Genomic DNA, 23,238 nt, shown 5'->3' on the forward strand with positions numbered 1-23,238 from the left:
AAACATGAAAAAGAACATAGCATATTCGGTTTTCTGAGGACAATATCTTGCCCTCCAGACGGCCAAATTTCAGGCAATCTCCAGACTAATGTTGACTCGTATGGCTCACCCTGAGAACATAGACTCTCTTTGGTGTCCTGTAAAATGCTGGCAGAATTCTGCCTACTCTTTGGTTCTTTTTGGACAGCCCAAGACCTGGGATACTAGACATATGGCCTGCTGTGAATGTGGTCTATCGCATGTGTCACTTCCCATTTCTAAGACAGCTGGGGAAAAAAAACACTTATCTTGCTCCCAGGCAGGATCAATCTATGGTGAAAATCTGTGTAAGTTCAGCAGAAAACTGGTTGTTCCAGATGAGAAAGGAGGGCTCATCCCATGCTTTGTATGTGTGTGTTCCCATCCCTCCAGCAGCGCCCTTTGTTATTCATTAAGGATTAATTTCTTTTTCTGCTTGTTATCCTAGGCTCAGGAAGAAAGCCCTTGACGGGTTAATGAATTGCCCAGAACACTGAATCATCTGTCTTGTGTTTCTCACTAAATGAGAGGCATTAACAGATCAGTGCTGAGGTGTAGGGAAGCGTGTTTCTAGCTAATGGCAAGCTGTTGAAAATGCCTCAGAGCCTTACAATCCACTACCTGAAGGCGACTCCATGAGAGTATTTTCCAAAACATTCCCATTTCACCTCTTGTCCATTGGCTGCTAATTCAAAAAGTGGAAGCAACGGCCTGATTTTTCTTTAAAGGCTGAGTTAGTTACAACAACATACTGTTTAGTAGGAGCAACTGTTAACATACTTTGATTTTTCCCCCCCAATATATAGCACTATCCCCACTCTCACCTAGACTTTGTTTTGATTAAAGCATGCATTAGCAAAACATTTGAAATTCATTCTATTTCTATGAAGCGGATATTTTCCTTTGTCAAAAGTTATCTGAAAGCTGAGATCAAGCTAAAGATACTGACAAAGAAAGAGCTAAGATGTTTGTTTGTCAAAAACAAACAAAAATTGCCAAACAGTATGGATGGCAGATCCCATTTATGTAAAAATATGTATAAATATAATATGTGTTGGTACGTAGATGAATAGAGGGAATTTAAAAGACTATGTTTCACATTATTAATAGGTGTTACATCTGGGGGTTGAATTGCCAGGGCTTTTTACTTCCTAAGACATCTGTATTATTCGCCTTTTATACAGTAAGCATGTTACCATTCCAATCCTAAAGAGACGAGGGATGCAAAAATAAAGTTACTGAACTGTCTCATGATCAAACGGACTGAGCTCACCAAAAGCAAACATAAGGAGCTTAGCACTGGGGAATGAACACTTTAGAATACAGAAGGCAGCATTATTATAAGTTGATAAATATTATATTACGTATGCTTCTCAAGGTGGAGGAAAAGGACAAGTGCCAGAGAGACAGAATTTTCTACAGGTTTTATGCATTAAAAATAAATTTGTTTTAAAAATAAACTTAAAAAAAATCTGCTTACAGAACTTCTTCAAACTCACAGAATTATTTTAGACAAGTACTCATTTGGGGCACATAACCTGAACTCTCCAGTTTAGAAAGATGTTCAGCTAGAATTATGTCAGATGTTAGTTGGTAGTGTCTGATGGCAAACTAATGATACATAGTTCAATTATATCAGATCTAACACACTGTTTTGTGAGTCATCCCAGTGTGTAGTGGAAAGTACACAGGTTTTGGAGATTCAACCTGGATTCAAGACTCCCTTCCCCTACTCTACTTGCAATTTGACCTTGAATAAGTTACTTAAACTTATTGGTCCTCAGTTTTTTCAATTAAGTGTACTATCTAACAATAACTACTGCATAGGGTGGTTGTAAGGCTTAAACAAAATAATCTGTAAAATGCATTTTATAACCTGTAAAATGCTCTAGCATACTGTCTTGACAGACTGAATGAATGAATGAATGAGAAAATATTATTCTCGACTTTCTTAAGTGTCCATACCAAAAGGAGAGAGAGAGAGCTAGAGAGAGAGAGAGAGAGAGAGAGAGAGAGAGAGAGAGAGAGAGAGAGAGACTTAAAAAGAGAGAGAGAGACTCATTCTAGTTCCTTCAGGTGTGGAGTGTCTCAAAAATGAAAGTGACTCATACGATTTAGAAAAGGAAAAGGGTAAACAATACTTGCATGAAGGCCCTGGATTTGGAAAAATGCTGCAAAATTCTGAAACTGCCACACACACAAATTATACACAGCACCTATCAGCCTCTAAGGTTATCTCAAATGTCACAGACTTTGTGAAGCCTTTCCTGATTTCCCAGGCAAAGGTAGGAAATCCCTCCCAATAAGGGCCTCGCATGAAAAGATTAGCTAGGCCAAGGAGATTCTCTTTGAGAGGAAGTAAAACTAATAGAAACAAAAGAATCTGCTAGTTGGAGAGAGGAACCTGCTTACGGTGTGAGTTCCCTTAATGAGAGTGCCCAAAGTGACAGTGCTATGACCAAAATCTACTGCTGGTCCCACAGTTAGGAAAGAAGTCAGGCATATACACACTCAAGGATATTTTAACTCTGTTATCCTACAAAGGTAGTTTGAGAGAGTGTGAGCACCTCAGAGAGAACTTTAAAATCCCTATTCTTTTAGAAATAACCTGATTTGACAGCTTGTTTGTAGCAAGCCAATCATTACTTTTTTATTTCCTTATCTTGCAGCCCTTTCCACTCTTCCATTTGCCACATGACACGTCTGAGCAGCCATGTAGATATAGGTAACATTTGAGGGACCCCAGAGCCAAACAGTTCAGGTACGAGTCTGACGGCCAGGAGAGAGATAGGGACCAGAGTTCTCTGTTTGGAAGTTCACAGCAAACCTGTTGATTTAAAATCCACATGAATGGATTTAGAGTGGGCTGTACCCTTGCTCTCAGAAACAAATCCTATTGAAGCAGGCTCCAGGCCTACCTTGGGCAAAACTCGAGGCCTGGATCCTTTAGGAATTAAGAGCTGAAACACAATTATTTTTCATGAATTGCCTACTGTGTGCTAGGCACCATGGTCGTTGTTTAACATGTTATCTTGTTTGATCTTCACGACAATCCTGTAGTTGCCCAAGAGATGGTCAGTGGCAGAGACAGGATGTGGGTACAGGTTTCACAGGCTCCAAAGTCTGGGCTCTTTCTTCTGTTCTTCAGTGTCTCCCGTGGAGGATGGGGAAGGATAGAATGCTGGTACTGTGGGGGCATCTGCTGTGCCTGCACTGTGTTTGATGGAGTTGGTCCAGCTCTTTGAGGATGAATCTCTGCTTCTAGAGGACCCTCTTCTAGGCCCTTCACCTATGCACATAATCTCCACTGTTCACTGCAGTGGTCTGAACGCCAGACAGAGGAGCTGGAATGCTGGTGGAGAAGGAAACAGAAAAGTCTTTCATTCTCTCATGCATTTGTTTGTTCATTCATGTACAGTATTTAATTGAGCCCTCCTCCTGTGTACCTCTGAGTTCCCAGGAAAACTGTGACTCTCTCTTTCTCTTAACCTCCTCTCTGTCCGGGGCCAGCAAAATTTCATGAAAAGACAACTGGGTGGTTATGTACATGATGAAAGGAAAATAAATGATTTCAGAGTAGCATGCTTTCCGAAATGAGATTTCAACGTATTAAACAAAAAATGACCTGTCACAATTATCTTGTTTGCCCAAGAATTATTTCATTACTCGATTCAGCCATAGGTCTGTGTAACTAACTGCAATCAGATAAAACAGAAAGGGTCATAATTAAGCAGAAGCTGGGCAATGGGGTTGACGATCCTTTTCCCGTAAGGTTATGATCTTGGAATATGTGTAAATTCATGACTGTGTTTGATGCTTTGTCTAAAACATGGTCTGAAAGGCTGGAGCTGCAAGTAACCTTGACAACAAAGCAAGAAGGGAGCATGGCCTGTTGTGAAATCCAAAAATTCTAGAGCTGAAATTTTCATGGGGGTCAGCTAGTCCAGTCGCCTTATTTGATAAATGAGGAAACTGAGGCTCAGAGATGCTAGATGAATGTTCTAAAGACACCCAGGTCATTAAGGGAGAGTTGAGCAGGGAACCCACGTCTCCTGGCTACAAGTCCAGGGCTTTCCAGTTATATCCTATTATTTTACCTATTATATTGCCTATTTCTTTTACTTGCTTAATTACATTTGGACTAATATGTATTCTTGATTTTTTCTATGCATTTACAAACAATACACTGTTTCCTTTTTATAAATGGAAACATACTATTCATATTGTTTTGAGGTTTACTTTTTTCATTTAATATTTTTCTGTGTTATTACAAAGATACCTACCTCATTCTTTTATTAAACCAAGATAAAATTCATATAACATAAAATTCCATCATTTTAAAGTATATAATTCAATGATTTTTAGCATATTAACTATGTTGTACAACCATCACCATTATCTAATTCCAGAACATTCCCATCACCCAAAAAGAAGCCCTGCACCTATTGGCAGTTAGTCCCAATTCCCCTGTCCCTTCAATCCTCTGGGCTACCACTAATCTATTTTCTGTCTCTCTAGATTTGCTTATTCTGAACATTTTGTATAAATGGAATCCTATAGTATGTGGCCGTTTGTGTCTGACTTCTTTTACTTAGCATAATGTTTTCAGGGTTCATCGGTGCTGCAGCAGGTATCAGTATTTCATTCCTTTCTATGGCTGTAGAATAACTCATTGCATGAATATACCACATTTTGTTTATCCATTCATCAGTTGATGGCCATTTGAGTTGTTTCCATTTTTTGGCTCATGTAATACTACTATGAACATTCTACGTGTTTTTGTGTGACTGTATGTTTTCAATTCTTTTGGGTTCATTCTTTTGAATATCTACATAATATTCTACAGTTTGAACTTATCACATAACCATTTCTCCTGTTAATGAAAATTTAGGTCTTATTCATCTTTTTTTATTACAAACAATGGTTCAATAAACATCCCTACGCATGTTTCTTTGACAGAGACAGTATAGTATCTGCTGTCACATAGAAGAGAGCACTGTGTGTCTGAATTCCTGCACTTAATAGTTGTGTTAACTTAAGCAAGTTGCTTCGTCCCTCTGCCTTTGTTTCCTCATTTGTAAAATGGGATAAGAATAGAAATTAACTCACAGGGTAAATGATTACTATTAAAAAAAAACAGGACTTGATACATGGTATGTGTTCAATGAATGTTAATAATATATGCAAATTCTTCTATAGGTTAGGTTCTTAGAAATAAAATTTGGGGGGTTAAAATATTCATTTTTATAATTTTGAAAGATATTGCTAATTGCTCTCCACTAAGGTTATACCAGAAGAAATAAGAATGCCTATTTCCCCCACACTCTTGCCAGTTCTGAACATTATTAAGCTTTTTGAGTTTTTAATTTTAATTTTGTCTATCTCATAGATAAGAATGGCACATTGTTGCTAATAATTTGCATGTCCCTAATTACAAGTGAGATTAAACCTATTCTAATATGTTTATTGGCTACTTACATTTCTCCTACTGTGAAATGCCTGTTTATACCTGCGGCATAATCTTCTATTGAGTAGTAGACTCTCTTTATATATGGTTACTAATCTTTTGTTATATATTTTGAAAGTATTTTCTCTCAATTTTGTTCTTGCCCGTTAATTTCATTAATGATTTTTTTTTTTATCATATTGAAGGCCTTAGTTTTGATGAAATCCAATATATCAATATTTTCCTCTGGACGCTCTCCCATAGACAGTTAAAAGGTCAACCTGGGAATGACACAGGTTTACTTTTCCTCATAACTTATTGGTCAGAACTTGTCACACAGCCCCACCTAACAGAGGGACCAGGAAGTATAATCCTAGCCCAATCCCAGAAGGTGAAGAACTGGAAATATTCAGTGAGCAGTCTGAATAACTGCCACAGAGGTCTAAGTCAGAAAGAGACTAACAGAAACAAGGGGCAAATGATAGCGTGATAAAGGAAGTGTTCATATGCCTCCAGGTATTGGGTGAGAAGACTGCAATCAAGTAATACAGAATTAATTCCAGTTGAGTTAGTAAGATGTGGCTTCAGGAAGCCGTTTCCTAAGGAGTAAGCCGAGAAGAAGATTCCAAGAAGGCCACGTTTGCTGAAGAAGCTGATAGAATTCTTTGCATTCAAAGAGTACGCATAGAAAAACATCAGCCATTGATTTAATCCTGTTGTGAGGGGTTTGTATAGATCCTCCAAATATTAAGTCACCAAGCCAGAGGGTATTTTGAATGCACTGGGAATGGCAGAGCTGTCTGTTCTTGAATAAATGCCTGTTGCCCAACCCCCATCCTTTGCAAGCGCTCTTAGTATGTGTGTGTGCACTTCCGTGAGAGGAAAATCAATATCTTCTTGGATAGATGGAAATTGAGCTATGTCAAGGCATACATGCATTGTCCGATAGCATCTTTCTGCCAGGAATCTAATATATTGATCAAATTTCCCTAGCAGAGCATTCAGGCAATATACAATAGAAAGACAGGCTGATGGTAGGAACATTGGCTATACTTTTTTTTTTTTTTGAAATGTCTCCTTTAATCAAAAAGAAAATCAAAGCTTGAGATCACCATGCAGGGCACTGTCTCTCTTGATGAGTGTCTTAATCTCCCTGCAATTTCTGGCAGGGGTTACCAACAACACGCTCTCCTGTTTCTGTGCTTCACCTGCTCCTTACTGAGGGTGAGAAATGATTTTCTCAGCTGGAACACGCCTGTCAAAGACAGAGCGCCTCCTGCACTCCTTTGACTCTACCTCTTCCTCCCCTTTTGAGCCAAAGCCACATTCCCTTCCCCACCTTCCCCCACCCCCAACAGCAGCAAATGTGAGGGTGTTGATTTGGCTGTAGCTCCATGTTATGACAGAAGTCCTACCTTTGCATTGTGCACATGCTATTTTGTTTGTTGTTAATAACTTTTGTTGTTGCTGTTGTTGTTAAAAGGTCAAGGTGACATGGCTAGGAGGAGGACGGGCTCTCTGCCTGGCTCTTTTCAGGCATGCTCATTCCTAGCTCAGGATGATGACACACGAGCACAAGGGGTACTGGCTGACACTGTTCATCGTTGATGAGCCTGCCTTCAGCTGCTCAAGAGGAAGGACATACCAAAGCAGAGAGGAGGATGTGCCTGTATTTTAAAATAAACTGCCTTGTGATGCAGAAGGCCTATGAAACATTTCAGATATTGAACCCTAGGTACATGGAAAATTACTCACATGGCTTTATATTTTTTTCCCTCTAATGACTCTAGTGATCCAAAGGGAAATTATTCCGGTTAAATGACTCATCTAAAACACATTTTTCGACTGCATCTTGAGCAAGGAAGAATCTATTCAGAGGTAACAATTTATTATTTAACATTTTGACAGGTCCACAGAAGTACGAGTCAATTGAATCCAAATAAAGAAACGTGCTATTTTAAACAATTTTTAGGTATTCTTGGCAGAACCGAGGCGAGACTTTTGTTAGAGGAAAGAACAGGTTTATGATCTTTTTTCTTCAGGTTTCCAATTAATATTTGATAATCACAATAATATTTTAAAAGAAAAGCCAAGAAATTGCCTTAGAAAATTTTATAAAAATATGATGAAAGAGTTAACAAGGGAGGAAGGAAGGAAGGAAGGAAGGAAGGAAGGAAGGAAGGAAGGAAGGAAGGAAGGAAGGAACAAGAGGGGGGAGGGGAAGGAGGGAGGGAGGGGAAGGGAAGAGAAAGGAAGGGAAGGAAAGGGAAGGGAAAGGAAGAAAGAAGAAATAAAATGTGCCCTGGAACTAAAGTAAGATGTACCTAAAATAGAGAAATTGTAATATTTCTATTACTTCATTCTTATTATTGCATAGATTGTTAGAGGAGATTTCATACATTGTTATATGCTTTTAGTTCCCTATAATAAAGGCATTTCATCCTTTATAGATGAAAATATCATCCTATTAGAACACTACATTCAAATGTACAACAATTCTAACAAGAGCTTTTTATATTTTCACAATGTTTTCAAAGATTTTACACGTTACTTTTTTTAAGAAGCATGTATTCTCAGCAGATAGGTAGGGCATGCATTATTGTCCCTATTTTACTGATGAGGCAATGACGACCAGGGTCATATAGCAAAATAATAACAAAGTTGGCATGTACTTCCTGAACATCAAATCTGTTACAACATACTGCCTCTTTCGACCAAAACCTCACTGTATTTTTGGACATACACTTACCTTTATTTTCTTTCTTTTTCCTGGGACTGAGTTTGAGCCTACAGAAGTCCTTGAAAAGTTTTATTTGATGTATAAAATTTTCATCTTTCTTCTGAGGGAGTGACAAATGAGGGTCCCCTTGGTAGTGCAAATGGATATTATGTTGCACTTTGAAGGTCCAAAGGGGAAGAATTGGCTCGGTTTTATCTGATACCCGTTTCCAGTACCTTCTACTTAGAATGACTTATACTGTGGTTCATTGCAGTAACAATGGAGAAATTAAAATAGGTATGACATGATCATTGGACATAGACATTCATAAATCCAAAATCACAGTTTAAGTATTAGTATTATTATGTAACAATCTGATTCCTAGCTCTCTTACTTTTCCTATATTATGCAGTTTAGTTCTTCACTAGCATATGGGTTTCCTGTTTAAGTTTGGTTTTACCAACACATTGTACGTAAATTGAATGTAGGATTTCTCATTTCTCTTATAACCCTATAACTAAAATTGTTAATCTTCAGAGTCCTTTTGAAACTTTCTTCACTTAAAAATATTCCATGCTCCATTTTTGTTACTCTATTGCCTGCCTTCCATGCAGAATTTATTATGCTCTGTAAATATCCATGCTAATTCATTCCTTCATTTATACATCTATACATCTAGTGCAGCTAACATGTATTGTACTCCCATAACGTTTGCCCCATTGTATTGGAATTATCTGTTCCTCTTTCTAGATTTGAACTGTCTGAGGGTAAAGACTGTGTTTTTGTAATCTTTTCATTTTAGAAAGTATCTGGTAGACAATAGGTGTACAATGACTGTATTTCAATGAATGGCATCTAGTAAGATGCCACATACCTGGTTATCTCCTGGTGAAGACAGGTTTCTTTCACTTTCTGTTTTAATCATTTTTTTTTATAAATGAAAGGTTGAATTATTTGAAAGAATAAGACTCTACTTTTGGAATGGAGTTTCACATTGCATTACAATGCAAGATCCTATTTAGATAAAACAAACAGACAACCTATTTTTGTGGTGGCTGGGTATTGAATGCTCCTGAAGCTATTAAATGTTGTAGCAATAGGTATATTTTTTTCAGAAGGCTGATATATGCATGCTATAATGGTAAGAAACCTTAGGTGGGGATCAATATATATTATATTTTAAATCTAGTAGAATAAACAGAAAATAATGAAAAACAAGCAATGGGTATTTATTTCTATGTTCATTTGAATTTCTGCCTCCGGTTAAACCAAGCAGTATTTTGAAAATCATTGGAACTGTAATAACATGCCACTAAACGCTTTTGCTTGCTCAATTTTTCATTTGCAAAGGTAATCCATGTTTTAAAACCTGGAAACCTTTGAAATATGCATCAGGCAGGAGGCTGGTGTGGAGATTGCCTTGAGGTCAGGGCTTTCTGTTCCTTGGTTGCTGAGTCTGAGGTTTCTGCCAAAGGCCACGAAATATCCCCTCATTAACTGGTTCTTGGCGGCAAATATAATTAAGAGCTAGCCATAGACCAGAATGCTGTAAAAGGATAGGTGTCTCCTGTGGTGTGAAAATAGGGCCAAAGATGCTGATCCTGTGACAAGAGTCCTGTGCAATCACTACCCTGCAGTTGGTGGGGATTTGATTTAACAAAATGGTTTGGAATAAAGCAGCTTTGTGATGCTGCTGGCTTCTGACAGATAGTGCGATCTTTTGTGGGGCTGCCATGTGCAGAGCACAGTGCCTCCACTCCACATGTTGGCAATTCCTCTGGTTGCCAAGAGCCATTCCCCAAGGGCGCTCATGTCAGGCCAGTTAGGTGCATGTTTGTACAGGTGGTGAATCAGCTGTTCTCCCTGGAAGTCATCCCCTTCTCTTTCTAGCTTTCCCGTTGAGGGTCACTCAAAGGTGACAAGAAGTTTACTGCTCCTTGAAGGCTGAGCCTGCTGTTGCTTTGGCTGCCAACACACAGCCTCAAAGAGAAAATGATTTGAACCTGGCTTGCTGACTGTTGTCTCTAGACTCTCCGGCACCACTCAGTTTAAGGAAGAAAAAAAATATACCTGGTAGCATTCAAGTCTAGAAATCATCATGAAGGGAAGGTGTCCAGAGGTATGCTTTTAAAAGGATTACCCCCGTGTTCCAGGAAGCCTTTGGAGGGTAATACATTATTTACTTTTTCCAAAGGAGATAGAAATAGGAACTCTTCAACCGTGCTCCGAGAGATGAGAATTTTAGATAGACCTTTTGCAAGTAGGGAGGAGGTAGCTGTTTGTGTTACACAGAACACACCCAGGGTAGATCTTTGTTTTCACCTTGGTCATTAGTGCATGCTTCTGATCACGCCAAGGTCCCTGGGCACACCAATTACACTTTGCTGAAGTCTGCTTTAAGAAAATTGGATGATGGTTGAAAGAAAAACCCCAAACCATCTTGGGCTGGGTAGGAGGGATTTGAAATGCTAATATTTGCCTTTGCAAGATTATATACTGCTGATAACCCCTTCCATCATGCAAGTCTCTCCTCCATTGGCTCACCAAACATACTTGAACCATTTGCCAAAATCTCTCTTCACACCCTTGACACTAGTCAAACCGGCCTCCTTGTCATTTCCTGAACACAATAGCAACTAAATATGTACCAAGTCTGTGCTATGTTCCAGGTACTGTGTTATGTGTTCTATATATACATGAAAGCTCTTCAGAGTGTTTAGTAATTGTCCATTCTTTTATTCAATCAAGCAATATTTAATGAACACCTACTATATGTCATGTATATAATAAGAAGTGAGGGTATGGCTGTAAACAAAGCAGACACGTTCCCTATTGTCAGTCGAACAGCGGACCCAGATGTTAAATAATAACAATAGGGAAGGATAGGCAGACAGGGAGGCACGGAGTAAGGAGGTCTGACCCCGAGGAAGGGCTGTTTACCCTGAGACATGAAGGAGCCATAGGAATCAGCCAAATTAAGAGGGTGAGGAGGAACGCTGAGGGAAAAATCTAGAGGAGTGAGAACAAGGTCAGAGGGACACAGTGGAGTCCACTGCACAGCCAGTATTCCTGGTTCAAATCCTGACTTACCACTTACTTTCCTTATAAGTTTGGGCAAGTCCCTTAACTTCTGTACCTCTACTTCTTTATCTTTAAATGGGGATAGTCACAGCGCTAAGCTGATAGGTTTGCTGTCCTGGCCAATGAATTCCTATGTGCCCAGCACATAGAAAGCATTAATTGTTAGTTATTTTAACAAGAAAGTGAGGGTATTTTGAGTTACTCTCTAGCAGAGAGTATAGCATATAAAAAGTACAGAGAAAGAGCTGAGGTTAGAAACACTGATAGAGCTTGGATTATGGGGGGCTGGGGCAGGGGGTGGTCTTATAAACATCGGAAGGACTTTCTTGATCTGTAGATTGCACTACAGCAATAGGAAGTCACTGAAGGGATTTGAGCAGGACAGGGACACAATCAGGTTTGTATGAGCCAAGCTGGTAGCCATGGAGATACACTAAACTGTGTGAATTGGCAAAGATATCTAGGAGGTAGAATGAACAACACTGGGTCACGGAGTGAAAGTGCGAATGAGGAAGAGGGAAGAATGAAGAATGACTAGAAAGATGCCAGGGTACCTCAAATGTCCAAAAATCGGGAGAAGTCCAGGGTGGCTGTGGATACACGTGGTTTGTTAGGCTTGGTGGACAGAGTTGGAATTTTTTTTCTAAGGGTCCGTCTTTTCTCAGTGCTAGGCATTGAGCTCACCTGCTCGGAGTGAGATGAGAAGAGGAGGGTGGTGGAGGTTTGAGGAAGCGTGATTTGAAATACAGGTTATGGAGAGGCAGGGTGGAGGACTGTGGTGAGGTTGGTGAGGCTGAATTTTTCGTGGCACCTGACTGCTTAGGTGTGAGGTTTTCTCAGCAGCTCCCGGTAGCTCTCAGATACAGAAGAGACCTGAGTTGCTGAGAGCTGTAGGGTCAGGATGATGAGATGATGATAATAATGATTCTACCGAACACGTATAGGTTTACAAGGTGCCTAGTGCTGTTTTAAAAGCTTTCCCTGCATTATCTCATTTAATTAGATACAGGCAGGTCTTAAAGTTGTGTGAAATATTCTCGATAGTGGCACATTGACTAATTAAATTCAAGTCAGCAAATAAAAGCTTAGCAGTTTGGCACGTTATTCGTATGATTGCTACGTACAAATTGTGTTTCTCTGGCCTCACAAATCTATGGGGAAAACCGTGGTGCCAGCATCTCCTTGAGGCCACTAAAGATTGATGTCCTCTTCCATGCCATCTTTGATCCAGCTACAGTTGGTCTGCTGTGTCCATTCTTAGTCCTCACACGGCCCTCATTGTGACCTGACTCCCTACCTGTGCATCCCCAAATAGTTTGTTGACAGATCTATGTTATGCTTTGTTTTTATCCACTCTTTGGCAGATCCTGCTCTCTAAGTTTAGTTGATCCAGAAGACAATCACAGGGAAAGATGCTGTTTGGGACTTAATCATCCTTCCCACTGACACTGACCTTGAGCCAGAGGCTCTGAACTAATCTTGTGAATTTTGCCTCTCTTTCCCTCAGCCTGATGGCTGTTATGGTGCCTCTTGGTACAATTAAAACCTCTGCTCACCCAGACCTGCTCAAAAATACCACTAGAAATACTAGGGTGAATGCAGCATAGCGTCTCAAGCCAAGACTATGGCTTCCTATCATCTATATATTTAAATTAATTTTGTAGAAAGATTAAATCCACAGCACGATGTTTATCATTGATAACCGTTAGGCTGGGTTGTCTACTGAACCTGCTCCTTGAGATTTGAAGTATCACCTTCTGCCCTACGAGAAAGGGCTTTCTCCATGTACCTCATGTTTGGTTTCTATTCTGCTCTTCTTTCCAAGCCTACTAAATCTGGTGAGATGTTTGATTTTATTCCACAGTTACTTATGGCCAATCATCACCTCTCACTGCAGAAAACACAACCATGCCCAGTAATATTCAGCTACAGCACGTCTTGTGTCTTGGTTTTCTTTTTCTTGTAAGAGTCCCTATCATTAATTATAAATGTTTGTACCTAATCCTCGCTATGACAGTTTCACTTTCACCACAGTAAGAAAAGAGATGACTATAATTATACCGGGGTGTCTTGCGTGTGTGTTTTACTTATTTTTTATTGTTTAAAAATTAAATTATAGTTGACATAATATACTAGGGTGTCTTTGACCCTAACCTGCCTCCAGGTGTGATACCTTTCTTCCCACCCAAAATGTCACTCTAAAGTTAGCTAATCAATCAATATTATTTGTTGAGTGTTTCTTATGTGTCCTGCATTAGCAGAAAAGACACAAGGACATTACCTTTTTGGTAATTTTTATTTTAAACTCTTTAAACCCAGATGATTTAAATCATCAATTTAAGAAGTACTGAGCACCTACTATGTGTCAGGTACTGTGCCAGGCATGAGGGGATACAGCAGAAGCAAAATGGGCATCATCTCTACCTTCTTAGAATCTACCATCTGTGAGGGAACCGGAACCTTAACTGTCTTACAAGTAAACATGTATTCACAAACTTTAGTAAGAATAGTAAAAGAAATGTACGGAGTGCTATCATAATAAGAACCTAAGTTAGATTGGGCGTGGATGGGCAATAATATTTAAGCTGAAGTTCAAAGGGTGAGTAAGAAGGGAAGAGATAATCTCCTGCAGAAGAGTAGTGTATGGAAAGGCTTGAAGTTAAAAAGAACTTGATGCCTCAAAGAAACTGAAGAAAGACTAGTGAAGCTGGAGCACAGTGAAGGAAGAGGAAGCTGAGACAAGATGAAGGAGAGGAGGGCAAGGACTAGATCCTGTATGTCCATGGGAAGGAGTCACATGTGCCATGTTCCCGGAAGCACTGAACGATTTTAAGCAGGAGACAGGTGTGATGGTATTTATGTTTTAAAAGATTGCTCTGACTGTTGTGTGGACAATGGAAAAGGGCCAAGAGGGGGCAACCAGCTAGGAAACTATTATTATGGTTGCGGGGAGAGAATATAGTGACCGGTGCTATGGAGACAAGAAAAAGTGAACACATTCAAGAGATATGTTGGAGATAGAGTCAACAAGTTTCTTTCTAGGGGGAGTATAAAAAGAAAGCATTAACCAGTATGGACCACTGAATTATGTAGGTTCTAATCCAAATAATCTGGAAGTTAGTCACCTGCTCAGCACTGAAATCGCCACTGAGAATCTGTCCCATTGCGTTGCAGGCGATATACCGTGGAGTAAGACCCAAACCTCCAGTTCACGGGCAGATAGAAAACTCGACTTTCTTTTTAGTGTGTGCTTTGCCTAGAACTGCGTTCCACTTCAGGATTTCAGGAAGTGAACAAATAAAAGTTATTGGTTTTTTTGTTTTGTTTATTTCCTGTCATCAGAAAGCAGCGTTCAGAGATATACAAAGAGCAGAAGCAGGAAATGATAAATGTGTTTTTTTCTTAATGAAGTAGACAGTCTCCTGCTTGGTATCTCCTCTCCCATTCTTTGCTTCTATCGTGACCTCCACTAGCAAGAGCCCATAGGAGTTATCTTAAATTACTCCTGTCCAATCTACACTCCTCACACACTCCCAGACACACAGACATACTCAGCTTTCTACAGATACACCCTTCTTCCTATCTCCCCACATCTAACTGATTCTTCTCTTTGCCCTATTTCCTCCTTCTTCTACCCAGATCCTGGCTCTCAGAAGACAGCTGGAAAGACGAGAGATGGAATGCACTGTAAACTGGTGGGAAGGACGTGCTGGGCTTCCCTAACTGGTTTTTCTTAATATCAATCTGTCATGCAAAGAAGAGGAACTCCTTCCCTCAGAGTCAAGACAATACATCTCTTTGTTCTAATGGATGCGTCAGAGGTTTTGGGGTAGCTTGTGGTGGTGTTATCTGAAGGGAGGGGGGTCTTGCCTCAGAGACCTGTACCCTGATGTCAGGAACACTTAAGACTTACAAGAGAGGGATGCATTTCTGCTCCAACCTCTCACTTTCTGTAACTCCTCGACTATATTAACTTAAAATGACAGAATTAATAGGCCCAAATATTGACAGTGGTTCCTCCTGGGTGATGACATGGGTCTATATTTTCCTGCTTCTTTATACTTTTCTGTGCTTTCTCAATTCTCTACAATTAGTGTGTGTTAATTTGATAATTAAGAAAAAAAAGACTAAAATTAAAATCAAACCTCCCTGGGGTTGGGAATTTTTTGATTGGATGTGCTGGCCACTGAACTGAATACCAAAAGGCTTATGTATCCCAGTAGGACTTTTGACACATTTAATAACAAGGCCCTTACTCCCCGAATGCTTCAGATTTCTCACTTTTTTGGATAGTCTGTCTTACCCCTTGCATACAGGTCTGTCATTCCAGTTTTAGTTTCCAGCCATCCCAAGTGTTGGGGAAGTGTCCAGATTCTGATGACATGTTTTTATAACAAGAATGGATCTGCAAGGATTCAAAAATTATCATGCTTATCATTCCCGGGGGGAAAGCATATATTAAAGGATCTACTATATTGCTATGTGGAGTCTACTGTGTTAAATGCTGTTAAGAGTGAATAAGACAGAAATGGTTCCTGCCCCCAAAGGACCTAGCTGCATTTGGGAAAGAGTATTTCTCCAACTTTAAAGATGTAAGTGTTGGCAGAGAACAGCGATTCTTCTTTGATCAAAACATCTGTGAGACTCATAAAAGACAAAGCCATGTCAAAGTGAGCTACATAATGGCCTACAGCAATTTTTATAGCCTGAATAAAAAGATAAAAGCGATTTTTAAAGCAAAACAAATAACCTAAACCACTCTTCCACAATCATTTTGATTCAATAAAACAAACATGTCATACTTTTTCATTGTTTGCAGTGTTGTTTTGTTTGTTTTGCTTTTTGGTCAGTGTTTAAGTACCGATACAGAAAACCACTGTAGCAATTTTCAGCAGGAAAGGCTGAATCAGGTGCTTACAAAGTCATTGGAAGGGCTAGAGGAGTAGGTTATTGCCTGAGAAATCAGGAAGGCACTAGAGGAATTCCTGGCTCCAAGGGGATGTGTTTATTCCTCCTCTAGTCTGGTCATCATACCACCTTCATATACTGTAACCTGAGGTCTAACTTATAAAGTTCACCACCTGTAACACAGTGATATGAAATACTAGAGCAAAAGGAAAGGGTAAGCAACGGAAGTTTGTTACTCTATGAATAACAAAGTGAGGAAGAAAATGGGGTAGCTAATGCAGACCTTGTTTCTGCATCTGGTCCCAAGCCATAGTTGGTATTTATAACTTTTTTCCACTCCTATCTCATATTCCTTTTTGTACCTTCAGCCAGCCCCTTAGCTGGTCGTGCTACTTTATCTGTTGGGGGTAACACAAACCTTCATTCCAAGGGGTCTGAATGCTTGGGGATCCTGCCTGTATTAGGTTGGTATGTCTTCCATTAACTTTTACCACTGGGGTTGCCCTGGAGTTTCCTCCGGGTTTTAGGCCCGCTCATACCCATCATTTCATTTGTAGTAGAAACTCTGTTTCCCCTTGAAAATCAGGACCAATCACTCCAGCAATAAGGAACCCCCTTTTCCTTATTGATTTAATGTCAAAAGAAACCCACATTGGCCAAATGGCTGTCTCAACTTCTCCTTTAGTGGATTTATGGAGTCTTTAGTTGGGAGCAAAGTTTCTCTGGGTTTTAAGCCTTCTAACCCATCAGAGAGCCAAGCATCATGACGACAGATACAAAAAGCTTTGTGATTTGGTCTTTATATGCAATAATGATTCCACTCCTTGATTTCTAGACTCATATAGTCTGACTGGGAGAAGAGGCACCATATATATTGGATACTGGTTAGAGAATCATTATATTCTGTAGCACAGCACTACAACTATTCAGAGTATTGTCTCCTGGCTGTTACCATAACTGAATCTTCAGTCAGTTATAATACCATGCTGTAAAGGCATGTGCTTGTAGGTGATGGGATACATGGTGAGATCAGTGAAATCTATAGACATCTTCCCTTTCTCTCACTTCTTTAGTAGAAGCAATATTGAATGGGACACTGTGATGGTAAATAAAGACATTTGCAGATGGTATTGCTGGCAGAAACATAGCTGGCAGAAAAGGCAAATCCATATCTAAAATAACTATGTATTCCAGTGAAGATAAGTTACTGCTTCTCTCCCCCACTCCCATGATGAAAAGAGATCAGTATAATCAACCTGCCACCAGACATCTGACTGGTCTAGCCCATCCCAAATATGGTATTATATTAGGGACTCAGCATTGGACCCTGACGGCAGGCTAAACAATCAGCAGTTGGCAGATCAGCCTTGGTAAGGGGAAGGCAATATTTTTGAGCCCCTGCATATCCTCCACCCCCTACTACTATGACCATTTGATCCATGAGTCCATTGACCAAGCCTGGGGTGGTTGGGGAGAGAGGCTGACTGACATTCACAGAAAATCATTATGTATATCTGATTACTGAATACCTCCTCAGCAACAGCTATAGACAAAATTCTTAATCTCTATGACCTACCCAAGAAATTATGACTTAGATTAATTTAAACGGACATACGTGTAGATTTTATTGGATGGCTTTGGGTTGCTCACAGTATCAGCGTGAAGGCAGCACGTAAAACTGAGAAAAAGCCAGAAGCCAAGAAAAACTCACAACCAAAAACAGAGCAGAGGTCATATCAGAGAAACAATCAGGTTAGAACCCTGCCTTTGGCAGTCCAACTTTGGATGCTCACTGCCCTTCTCACTGCTAGACTCTTAAATCTGCTGTAGCCGCTAAGAGTGTGCTCTACTTATGGCTGAGTCTTTGAGTACTTCCATATGAGGCAAGATCCTCGGTAGGAGCATCTGATTGGTCAAATCTGGGCCACATGCTTCCTGCCAAGGAACTGAGATAGGGACATCTGCCCACATAAGGCCTAGTGGGAGCTGGGTCTGGCTTCCCAACAAGACCTAAGGGATGAGGGATCCCACCATCTTGGAAGGCAGATCCAAACCCTGGCAAAAGCCCATCGAGCCCGTTAAGCCTCAGTTTTCTCATCTGTGCAATGAAGATGATAATATCTAACATTTTATCCTAACATCCTTCTTATCCTTATCCATTGCTATGAAGATTAAATTAAATAATGCACGCGAAATACAAGAAGTTTTAGTTGTTATTATTTTGTTTCCATTAGTACTTCAGTGTCTTTATCTCCTTTGTCCTGAGGCAATTTCTGCAATTCCTAACTTTGGAGCAATCCAACTAAGGTTTCCCTCATTTTCTACTCCTAGACTGCTGAGTACTGCTGAAAAAAATTGATAAAGTCATCCCTGTTGATTCCATTACAAATGAATAGTTTCCAAACTTAAGATGCTACTCACATACCTCTTGCCCAATTCTGCTCCCATTTTCCCAAGCAAATGGATGAGCTTGTGTCCTATAGAGAGGGAAGAGGGAGTTTACATGTAAACTCCTCTAAATTCCCTCCCCTCCCCTGACAAACTCATGTATGTCTGCCTCAATCATTGCTATCACCCCATACTCAAGTCTCAAGTGATGTCAAGTCTCTCCTCAAATGATGTTAAAGGCTAATCCCTCCCTTGGTTTGGACTGTTCTGCTTTTCTTGGGTCCTTGCTTGAGTTTCCATCCCCTTGATTTTCTGTATCTCATAGTCTAGTGGTTTCTTCCCTGTGGCTTGCAGTATCAAATACTGCCACGGCACTCCTGGGACATCACTGTTTTGGGGTGATTGAAATACTTAACACTTATTGTTTCTGTAGAATTGATAAATGCACTTTGTAAAAATTGAAAGCAACACAGAAAAATACAAGGTGTGGATATCACTTGAAATCTCTAACCCAGAGAGAACCATTCTGAAATCCTTCTTATTCCGCTTCAGTGGGAGGTGTAGCTTAAGATTGGATCCCTCTGCAGGTCAGTTGCTCACCCTTCAGCATGATCACCAGTCTCATTTGCTCAAGCAACAGAGCAATATTTATACTTATCACACATAATTCTAAGTTTTAGAACAGTTACTTTGGGGTAAGTATAACTGTCCCCAAACTTAAAATTATATGCGATACATATAAAGTGTTCAGACTCAGCACTTACGAATTTCTCGATAAATAGCTGAGTATATTATTAAGTTCTCACTCCTGGCGATCCTACAACATGTACACAGAATAAATATAATTTAGGATACACAAAAACAAAATGCTGTTTACTGCTCAGCCTTCTGCAATCCTTCATGCTGCTGAAGTCACTTTCTCTGAGGTTACTAATGATTCTAATTGCTAAACCCATGGCCTAGAAGTCACCCTGCTCAACTTCTCTGTAGAATCTGACATTTTTTTATCACTGCCTCCTTTATGAAAATGTCACCTTTTTTATGACTTCCTTGACACTATTTTCTCTTAATTGTCTCACTGCCCACTCCGGCCACACTCCAGCCTCCTTCCTTGCCCCGTCTTTTTTATCAGGCTCATGTCAAGATGTTCCCTTGAACCCTTTTCCAGTTCAGTGTATGCTCTCTTTCTGGGCAGACCGGCCTTACTTAATTAACATCTAAATGTGAACAGCTCCTCAGTCTTCAGCCCTACCATCTCTTTCCAGATCTCTAGATCTGTATCTTCAACGGGAGTACTGCATGTCTCATAGATTGCTATTTAACACATCCAATAATACCCCAAACCTGCCCTCCACTTCCATTCCTTATTTCAGTTCATAGCAGCAGCATCTACCCGGTCACTAGAATTACAGTCACATGTCACACCCCCTTCCGTCCATCACTACAACTGGCATGGGTTGTTGCATCACCAATCAGCATAACGTAGTGGTCAAAACCAAGGACTCTGGAGCTGGATCGCCAGTGTTCAAACCCAGCTCTACCACTTACTAGGTGGGTGACCTTGAGCAAGATTCTTAACTGCTCTGTCTCTGTTTACTCGTCTCTAAAATGAGGATAATGATAGTAGTTTCCACATGGGGTAGTTGTGAGGATCAAATAAGTTCGTATTTATAAAGCACTTAGAATAGTGTCTGGCACGGAGTAGGTGCTGCATGGGTGCTTGTTAATAAATTGGTCTCTGGTATGCTGTCACTCTAGTTCATCCTTCACCCACTAACAGAGGTGGTTAAGGGGCTGCCAATTTTTGAGTGGTCAATTAGAGGCCAGTCATTATGCTAAGTGCTTTATATGCAGAATCTCATTTAATCCTCATAACAATCTGTTAGAGAGGAGTCATTATCCCCATTTGAGAGGTGAACAAACTGAGGCATTAAGAGCTAATGTACTTTGCCCAAGGTCACACAGATTATAAATGCCAGAGTTGGGATTTTGATCCAGGTCTGCCTAATCCCTGAGCCAGTGTCCACAACCAGGAAGCTACACTATACTGCTTTCCCACACCTGAGCTAGTCACCTACTGCTTAAACTTCAAAGACCCCACACTGTCTGTGCTGTCACGATCTAGCCCTTCACAGCCTAGTTCCAATTTAACTTTATTTCCTGCAACTTCCCTCCATGTGGACTGCCCTTTCCTTCCTCCTTTCCTCTTTTTCTTCTTTCTTTCCTTCTTTCAATATTTATTGAATGTTTGAATGCCAGGCACCATGCTAAACTGGAGAAAACAAGAGAAAGAAGCAATTTGTCTTCAAGGAGCTCATAGTCTGATACTAATTATTATTGACAATACAGTGATGGGAATGCACCAGGGGGAGGTGGGGACCAGACTAAGGAAGGGAGAGGAAGGAGGGCACAGGGAGAGTTTCTTTGAGGAGGGGACATTTAGTTGCCTGAAAGGATATTTTGGTCAGACAACTTCTTGCCGTTCTTTAATAATCCCGACTTCTTGCTTTTTGCCTTTGAGATTGTTAGGTGTCTTTATCCCTGTCAGGTTGTTGCTTAAGGCTGTATTTTGAAATCACCTTCTCTAGGACACCATCCTTTTCTACCCACTCAGTTGAATGTTTGTTTCCTTGTACATGCCTTAACTACAGCACATATCACACTGCAATCTAGCTATTGGCCCATTTGCCTATCTTGCTGACAGAATTGTATTGTCTTCCAAGGAGAAGACAGTTTTATTTATTTTTGAACTGTTCTTCATTTCCAAAGTGGCATAACTGGTATATCACAGTGCGCAATAAAATTTTGTTAAACTTAGAGTTATTTGCCTATTTAAAAAAGAACATGTAAGGCTGGGGACCCTTCTGATTCAGAGTAAAACAATTCAGATTATCATTCATAATACCTAGCCCAGTGCTGTCCAGAAAGTAGGTGTTCCATAAATACTAAGTATTTGATGGCTCTGTCAGTGAAATAGCTGAAGTCATAATAGGAATAAGGAAACTTATTATTAAATATACTTCTGTGGATAAATTAGGGTTTCCATGTCTGAGTGTCAGGGCTCTGGGTCAGGCATGAGAAAAATTAAGAATTGGTTATAGAGCTAGCAGTGAGGATTTCCTTTCTTCTCTGGATTGTGCCGTGGTTCCAGGATCTTATACACAGTTAAGGCACCAAGATATGGAGTTGTCGGCGCAGGATGCTATAGCCTACAGGGATTGCTGCTAAGCGTCTACCATTCTAGTCCATATCTGGCTAAAGGCTAAGCAATCTCTTTTGCAGCTGCTCCTGGTTCCGTCTTCTTAGACACACCAAGCAGCCATTTCCTCTCTGTGGTTGTGCCTTCTTCCTGGGAGCTTAACCCTCTCTTTTGCCTATTTCTTCCTCCTGGCAACATTTACCTACAGTAGAGGGGAATTGTTATGGTGGGCAGAGGGTGTGGTGCTGGGTTGAGAAGAATCCTCTGTTTCCTCCATCACTTCCTCCTCCTCCTTCTTCTTCCTCTTCTTCTCTTTAAAGTTTATTGGGGTGACAATTGTTAGTAAAGTTACATAGATTTCAGGTGTTTAATTCTGTATTACATCATCTATATATCATATTGTGTGTTCACCACCCAAAGTCAGTTCTCTTTCCATCACCATATATTTGACCCCCTTTACACTCACCTACTACCCTCTTGTCCCCCTTGCCCTCTGGTAACCACTGAACTATTGTCTGTGTCTATGAGTTTTTGTTTCTTCATTTATTTGTCTTGTTCTTTTGTTGTTTTCAGTTTTATATACCACATGTCAGTGAACTCATATGGTTCTCTACTTTTTCTGTCTGACTTATTTTGCTTAACATTCATTCTAATCTCAAGATCCATCCATGTTGTTGCAAATGCTAGTTCATCTTTTCTTATGGCAGAATAGTATGTCATGCCTTCTTCTTTTTGACCTTGTTTATCCTTTCACCAGAGGTTGAGGCTTTTTTATAACAAAAGTCAGAAAGACTCAGAGCCTATGCCTATTTGCCATCATGCTTCATCCTTCTCCAGAGAAAATGATTGCAGAACTTCTAATGGTATGAAGTTAAGAGGTTTGGAAAGGAGAAAAATTCATGGAGGAAAAAAAAGCCAATATCAGAGATTGATCTCAGAATACTGCCCCACTCACAGTAGTCCTGCAGTCTCTTTGGGTCTCATCAAAACTGTAAGAATTAAAAAACAAAGTACCTGTAAGAGATTTAGAATAGTATTCAGTACGTGGCCAGTGAGTGCTTCAGAAATGCTAACTATTACTATTTAGAGGAAGGACCTGGGTTTCTGTCCCAAGTCAGGTCTTCCAGGAAAGTCACTCTCACTTTCAAAGTAGGGCCACGCTGTGTGAGTGATCTATTCCCCTGCTCCTGGAGGACAGTTCAGCCTGGATGCTGGATCCATTTCTGTTCTCCCTGGGTTGCTGTGGTACCTCTAGGGCAGGGGTGTCCAAACTTTTTTCAATGTTTTTCACCAAGGGCCATATCCGGGAAAATACACAAACAGCCGGGCCACTCGCTCGAGGTGAAGTACGTATTGCCTCACTTGGTTTATTTAAGTAAACTAAATATATTTTTGGAATTTGCTGCGGGCCAATAAAAAATGGATCGCGGGCCACAGTTGGCTGGTGGGCCGCAGTTTGGACACTCCTCCTCTAGGGGA

General features: G+C 40.2%; 1 long non-coding RNA gene across 1 annotated transcript in view; it reads left to right on the top strand.

Annotated features, from left to right (window-relative positions):
- LOC141569355 (uncharacterized) overlaps window positions 1–16,070 on the top strand; it is a 46,897-nt gene extending 30,827 nt beyond the window's left edge. The window contains exon 2 of the long non-coding RNA XR_012492897.2: window positions 14,904–16,070. This is a non-coding gene — a long non-coding RNA (uncharacterized LOC141569355). The remainder of the gene's footprint in view (window positions 1–14,903) is intronic.
- Window positions 16,071–23,238: the final 7,168 nt, after the last annotated feature.

This window comes from Rhinolophus sinicus, chromosome 11, assembly GCF_057876585.1.
Source record: "Rhinolophus sinicus isolate RSI-liver-muscle chromosome 11, RSI-T2T, whole genome shotgun sequence".
Lineage (NCBI taxonomy): Eukaryota > Metazoa > Chordata > Mammalia > Chiroptera > Rhinolophidae > Rhinolophus > Rhinolophus sinicus.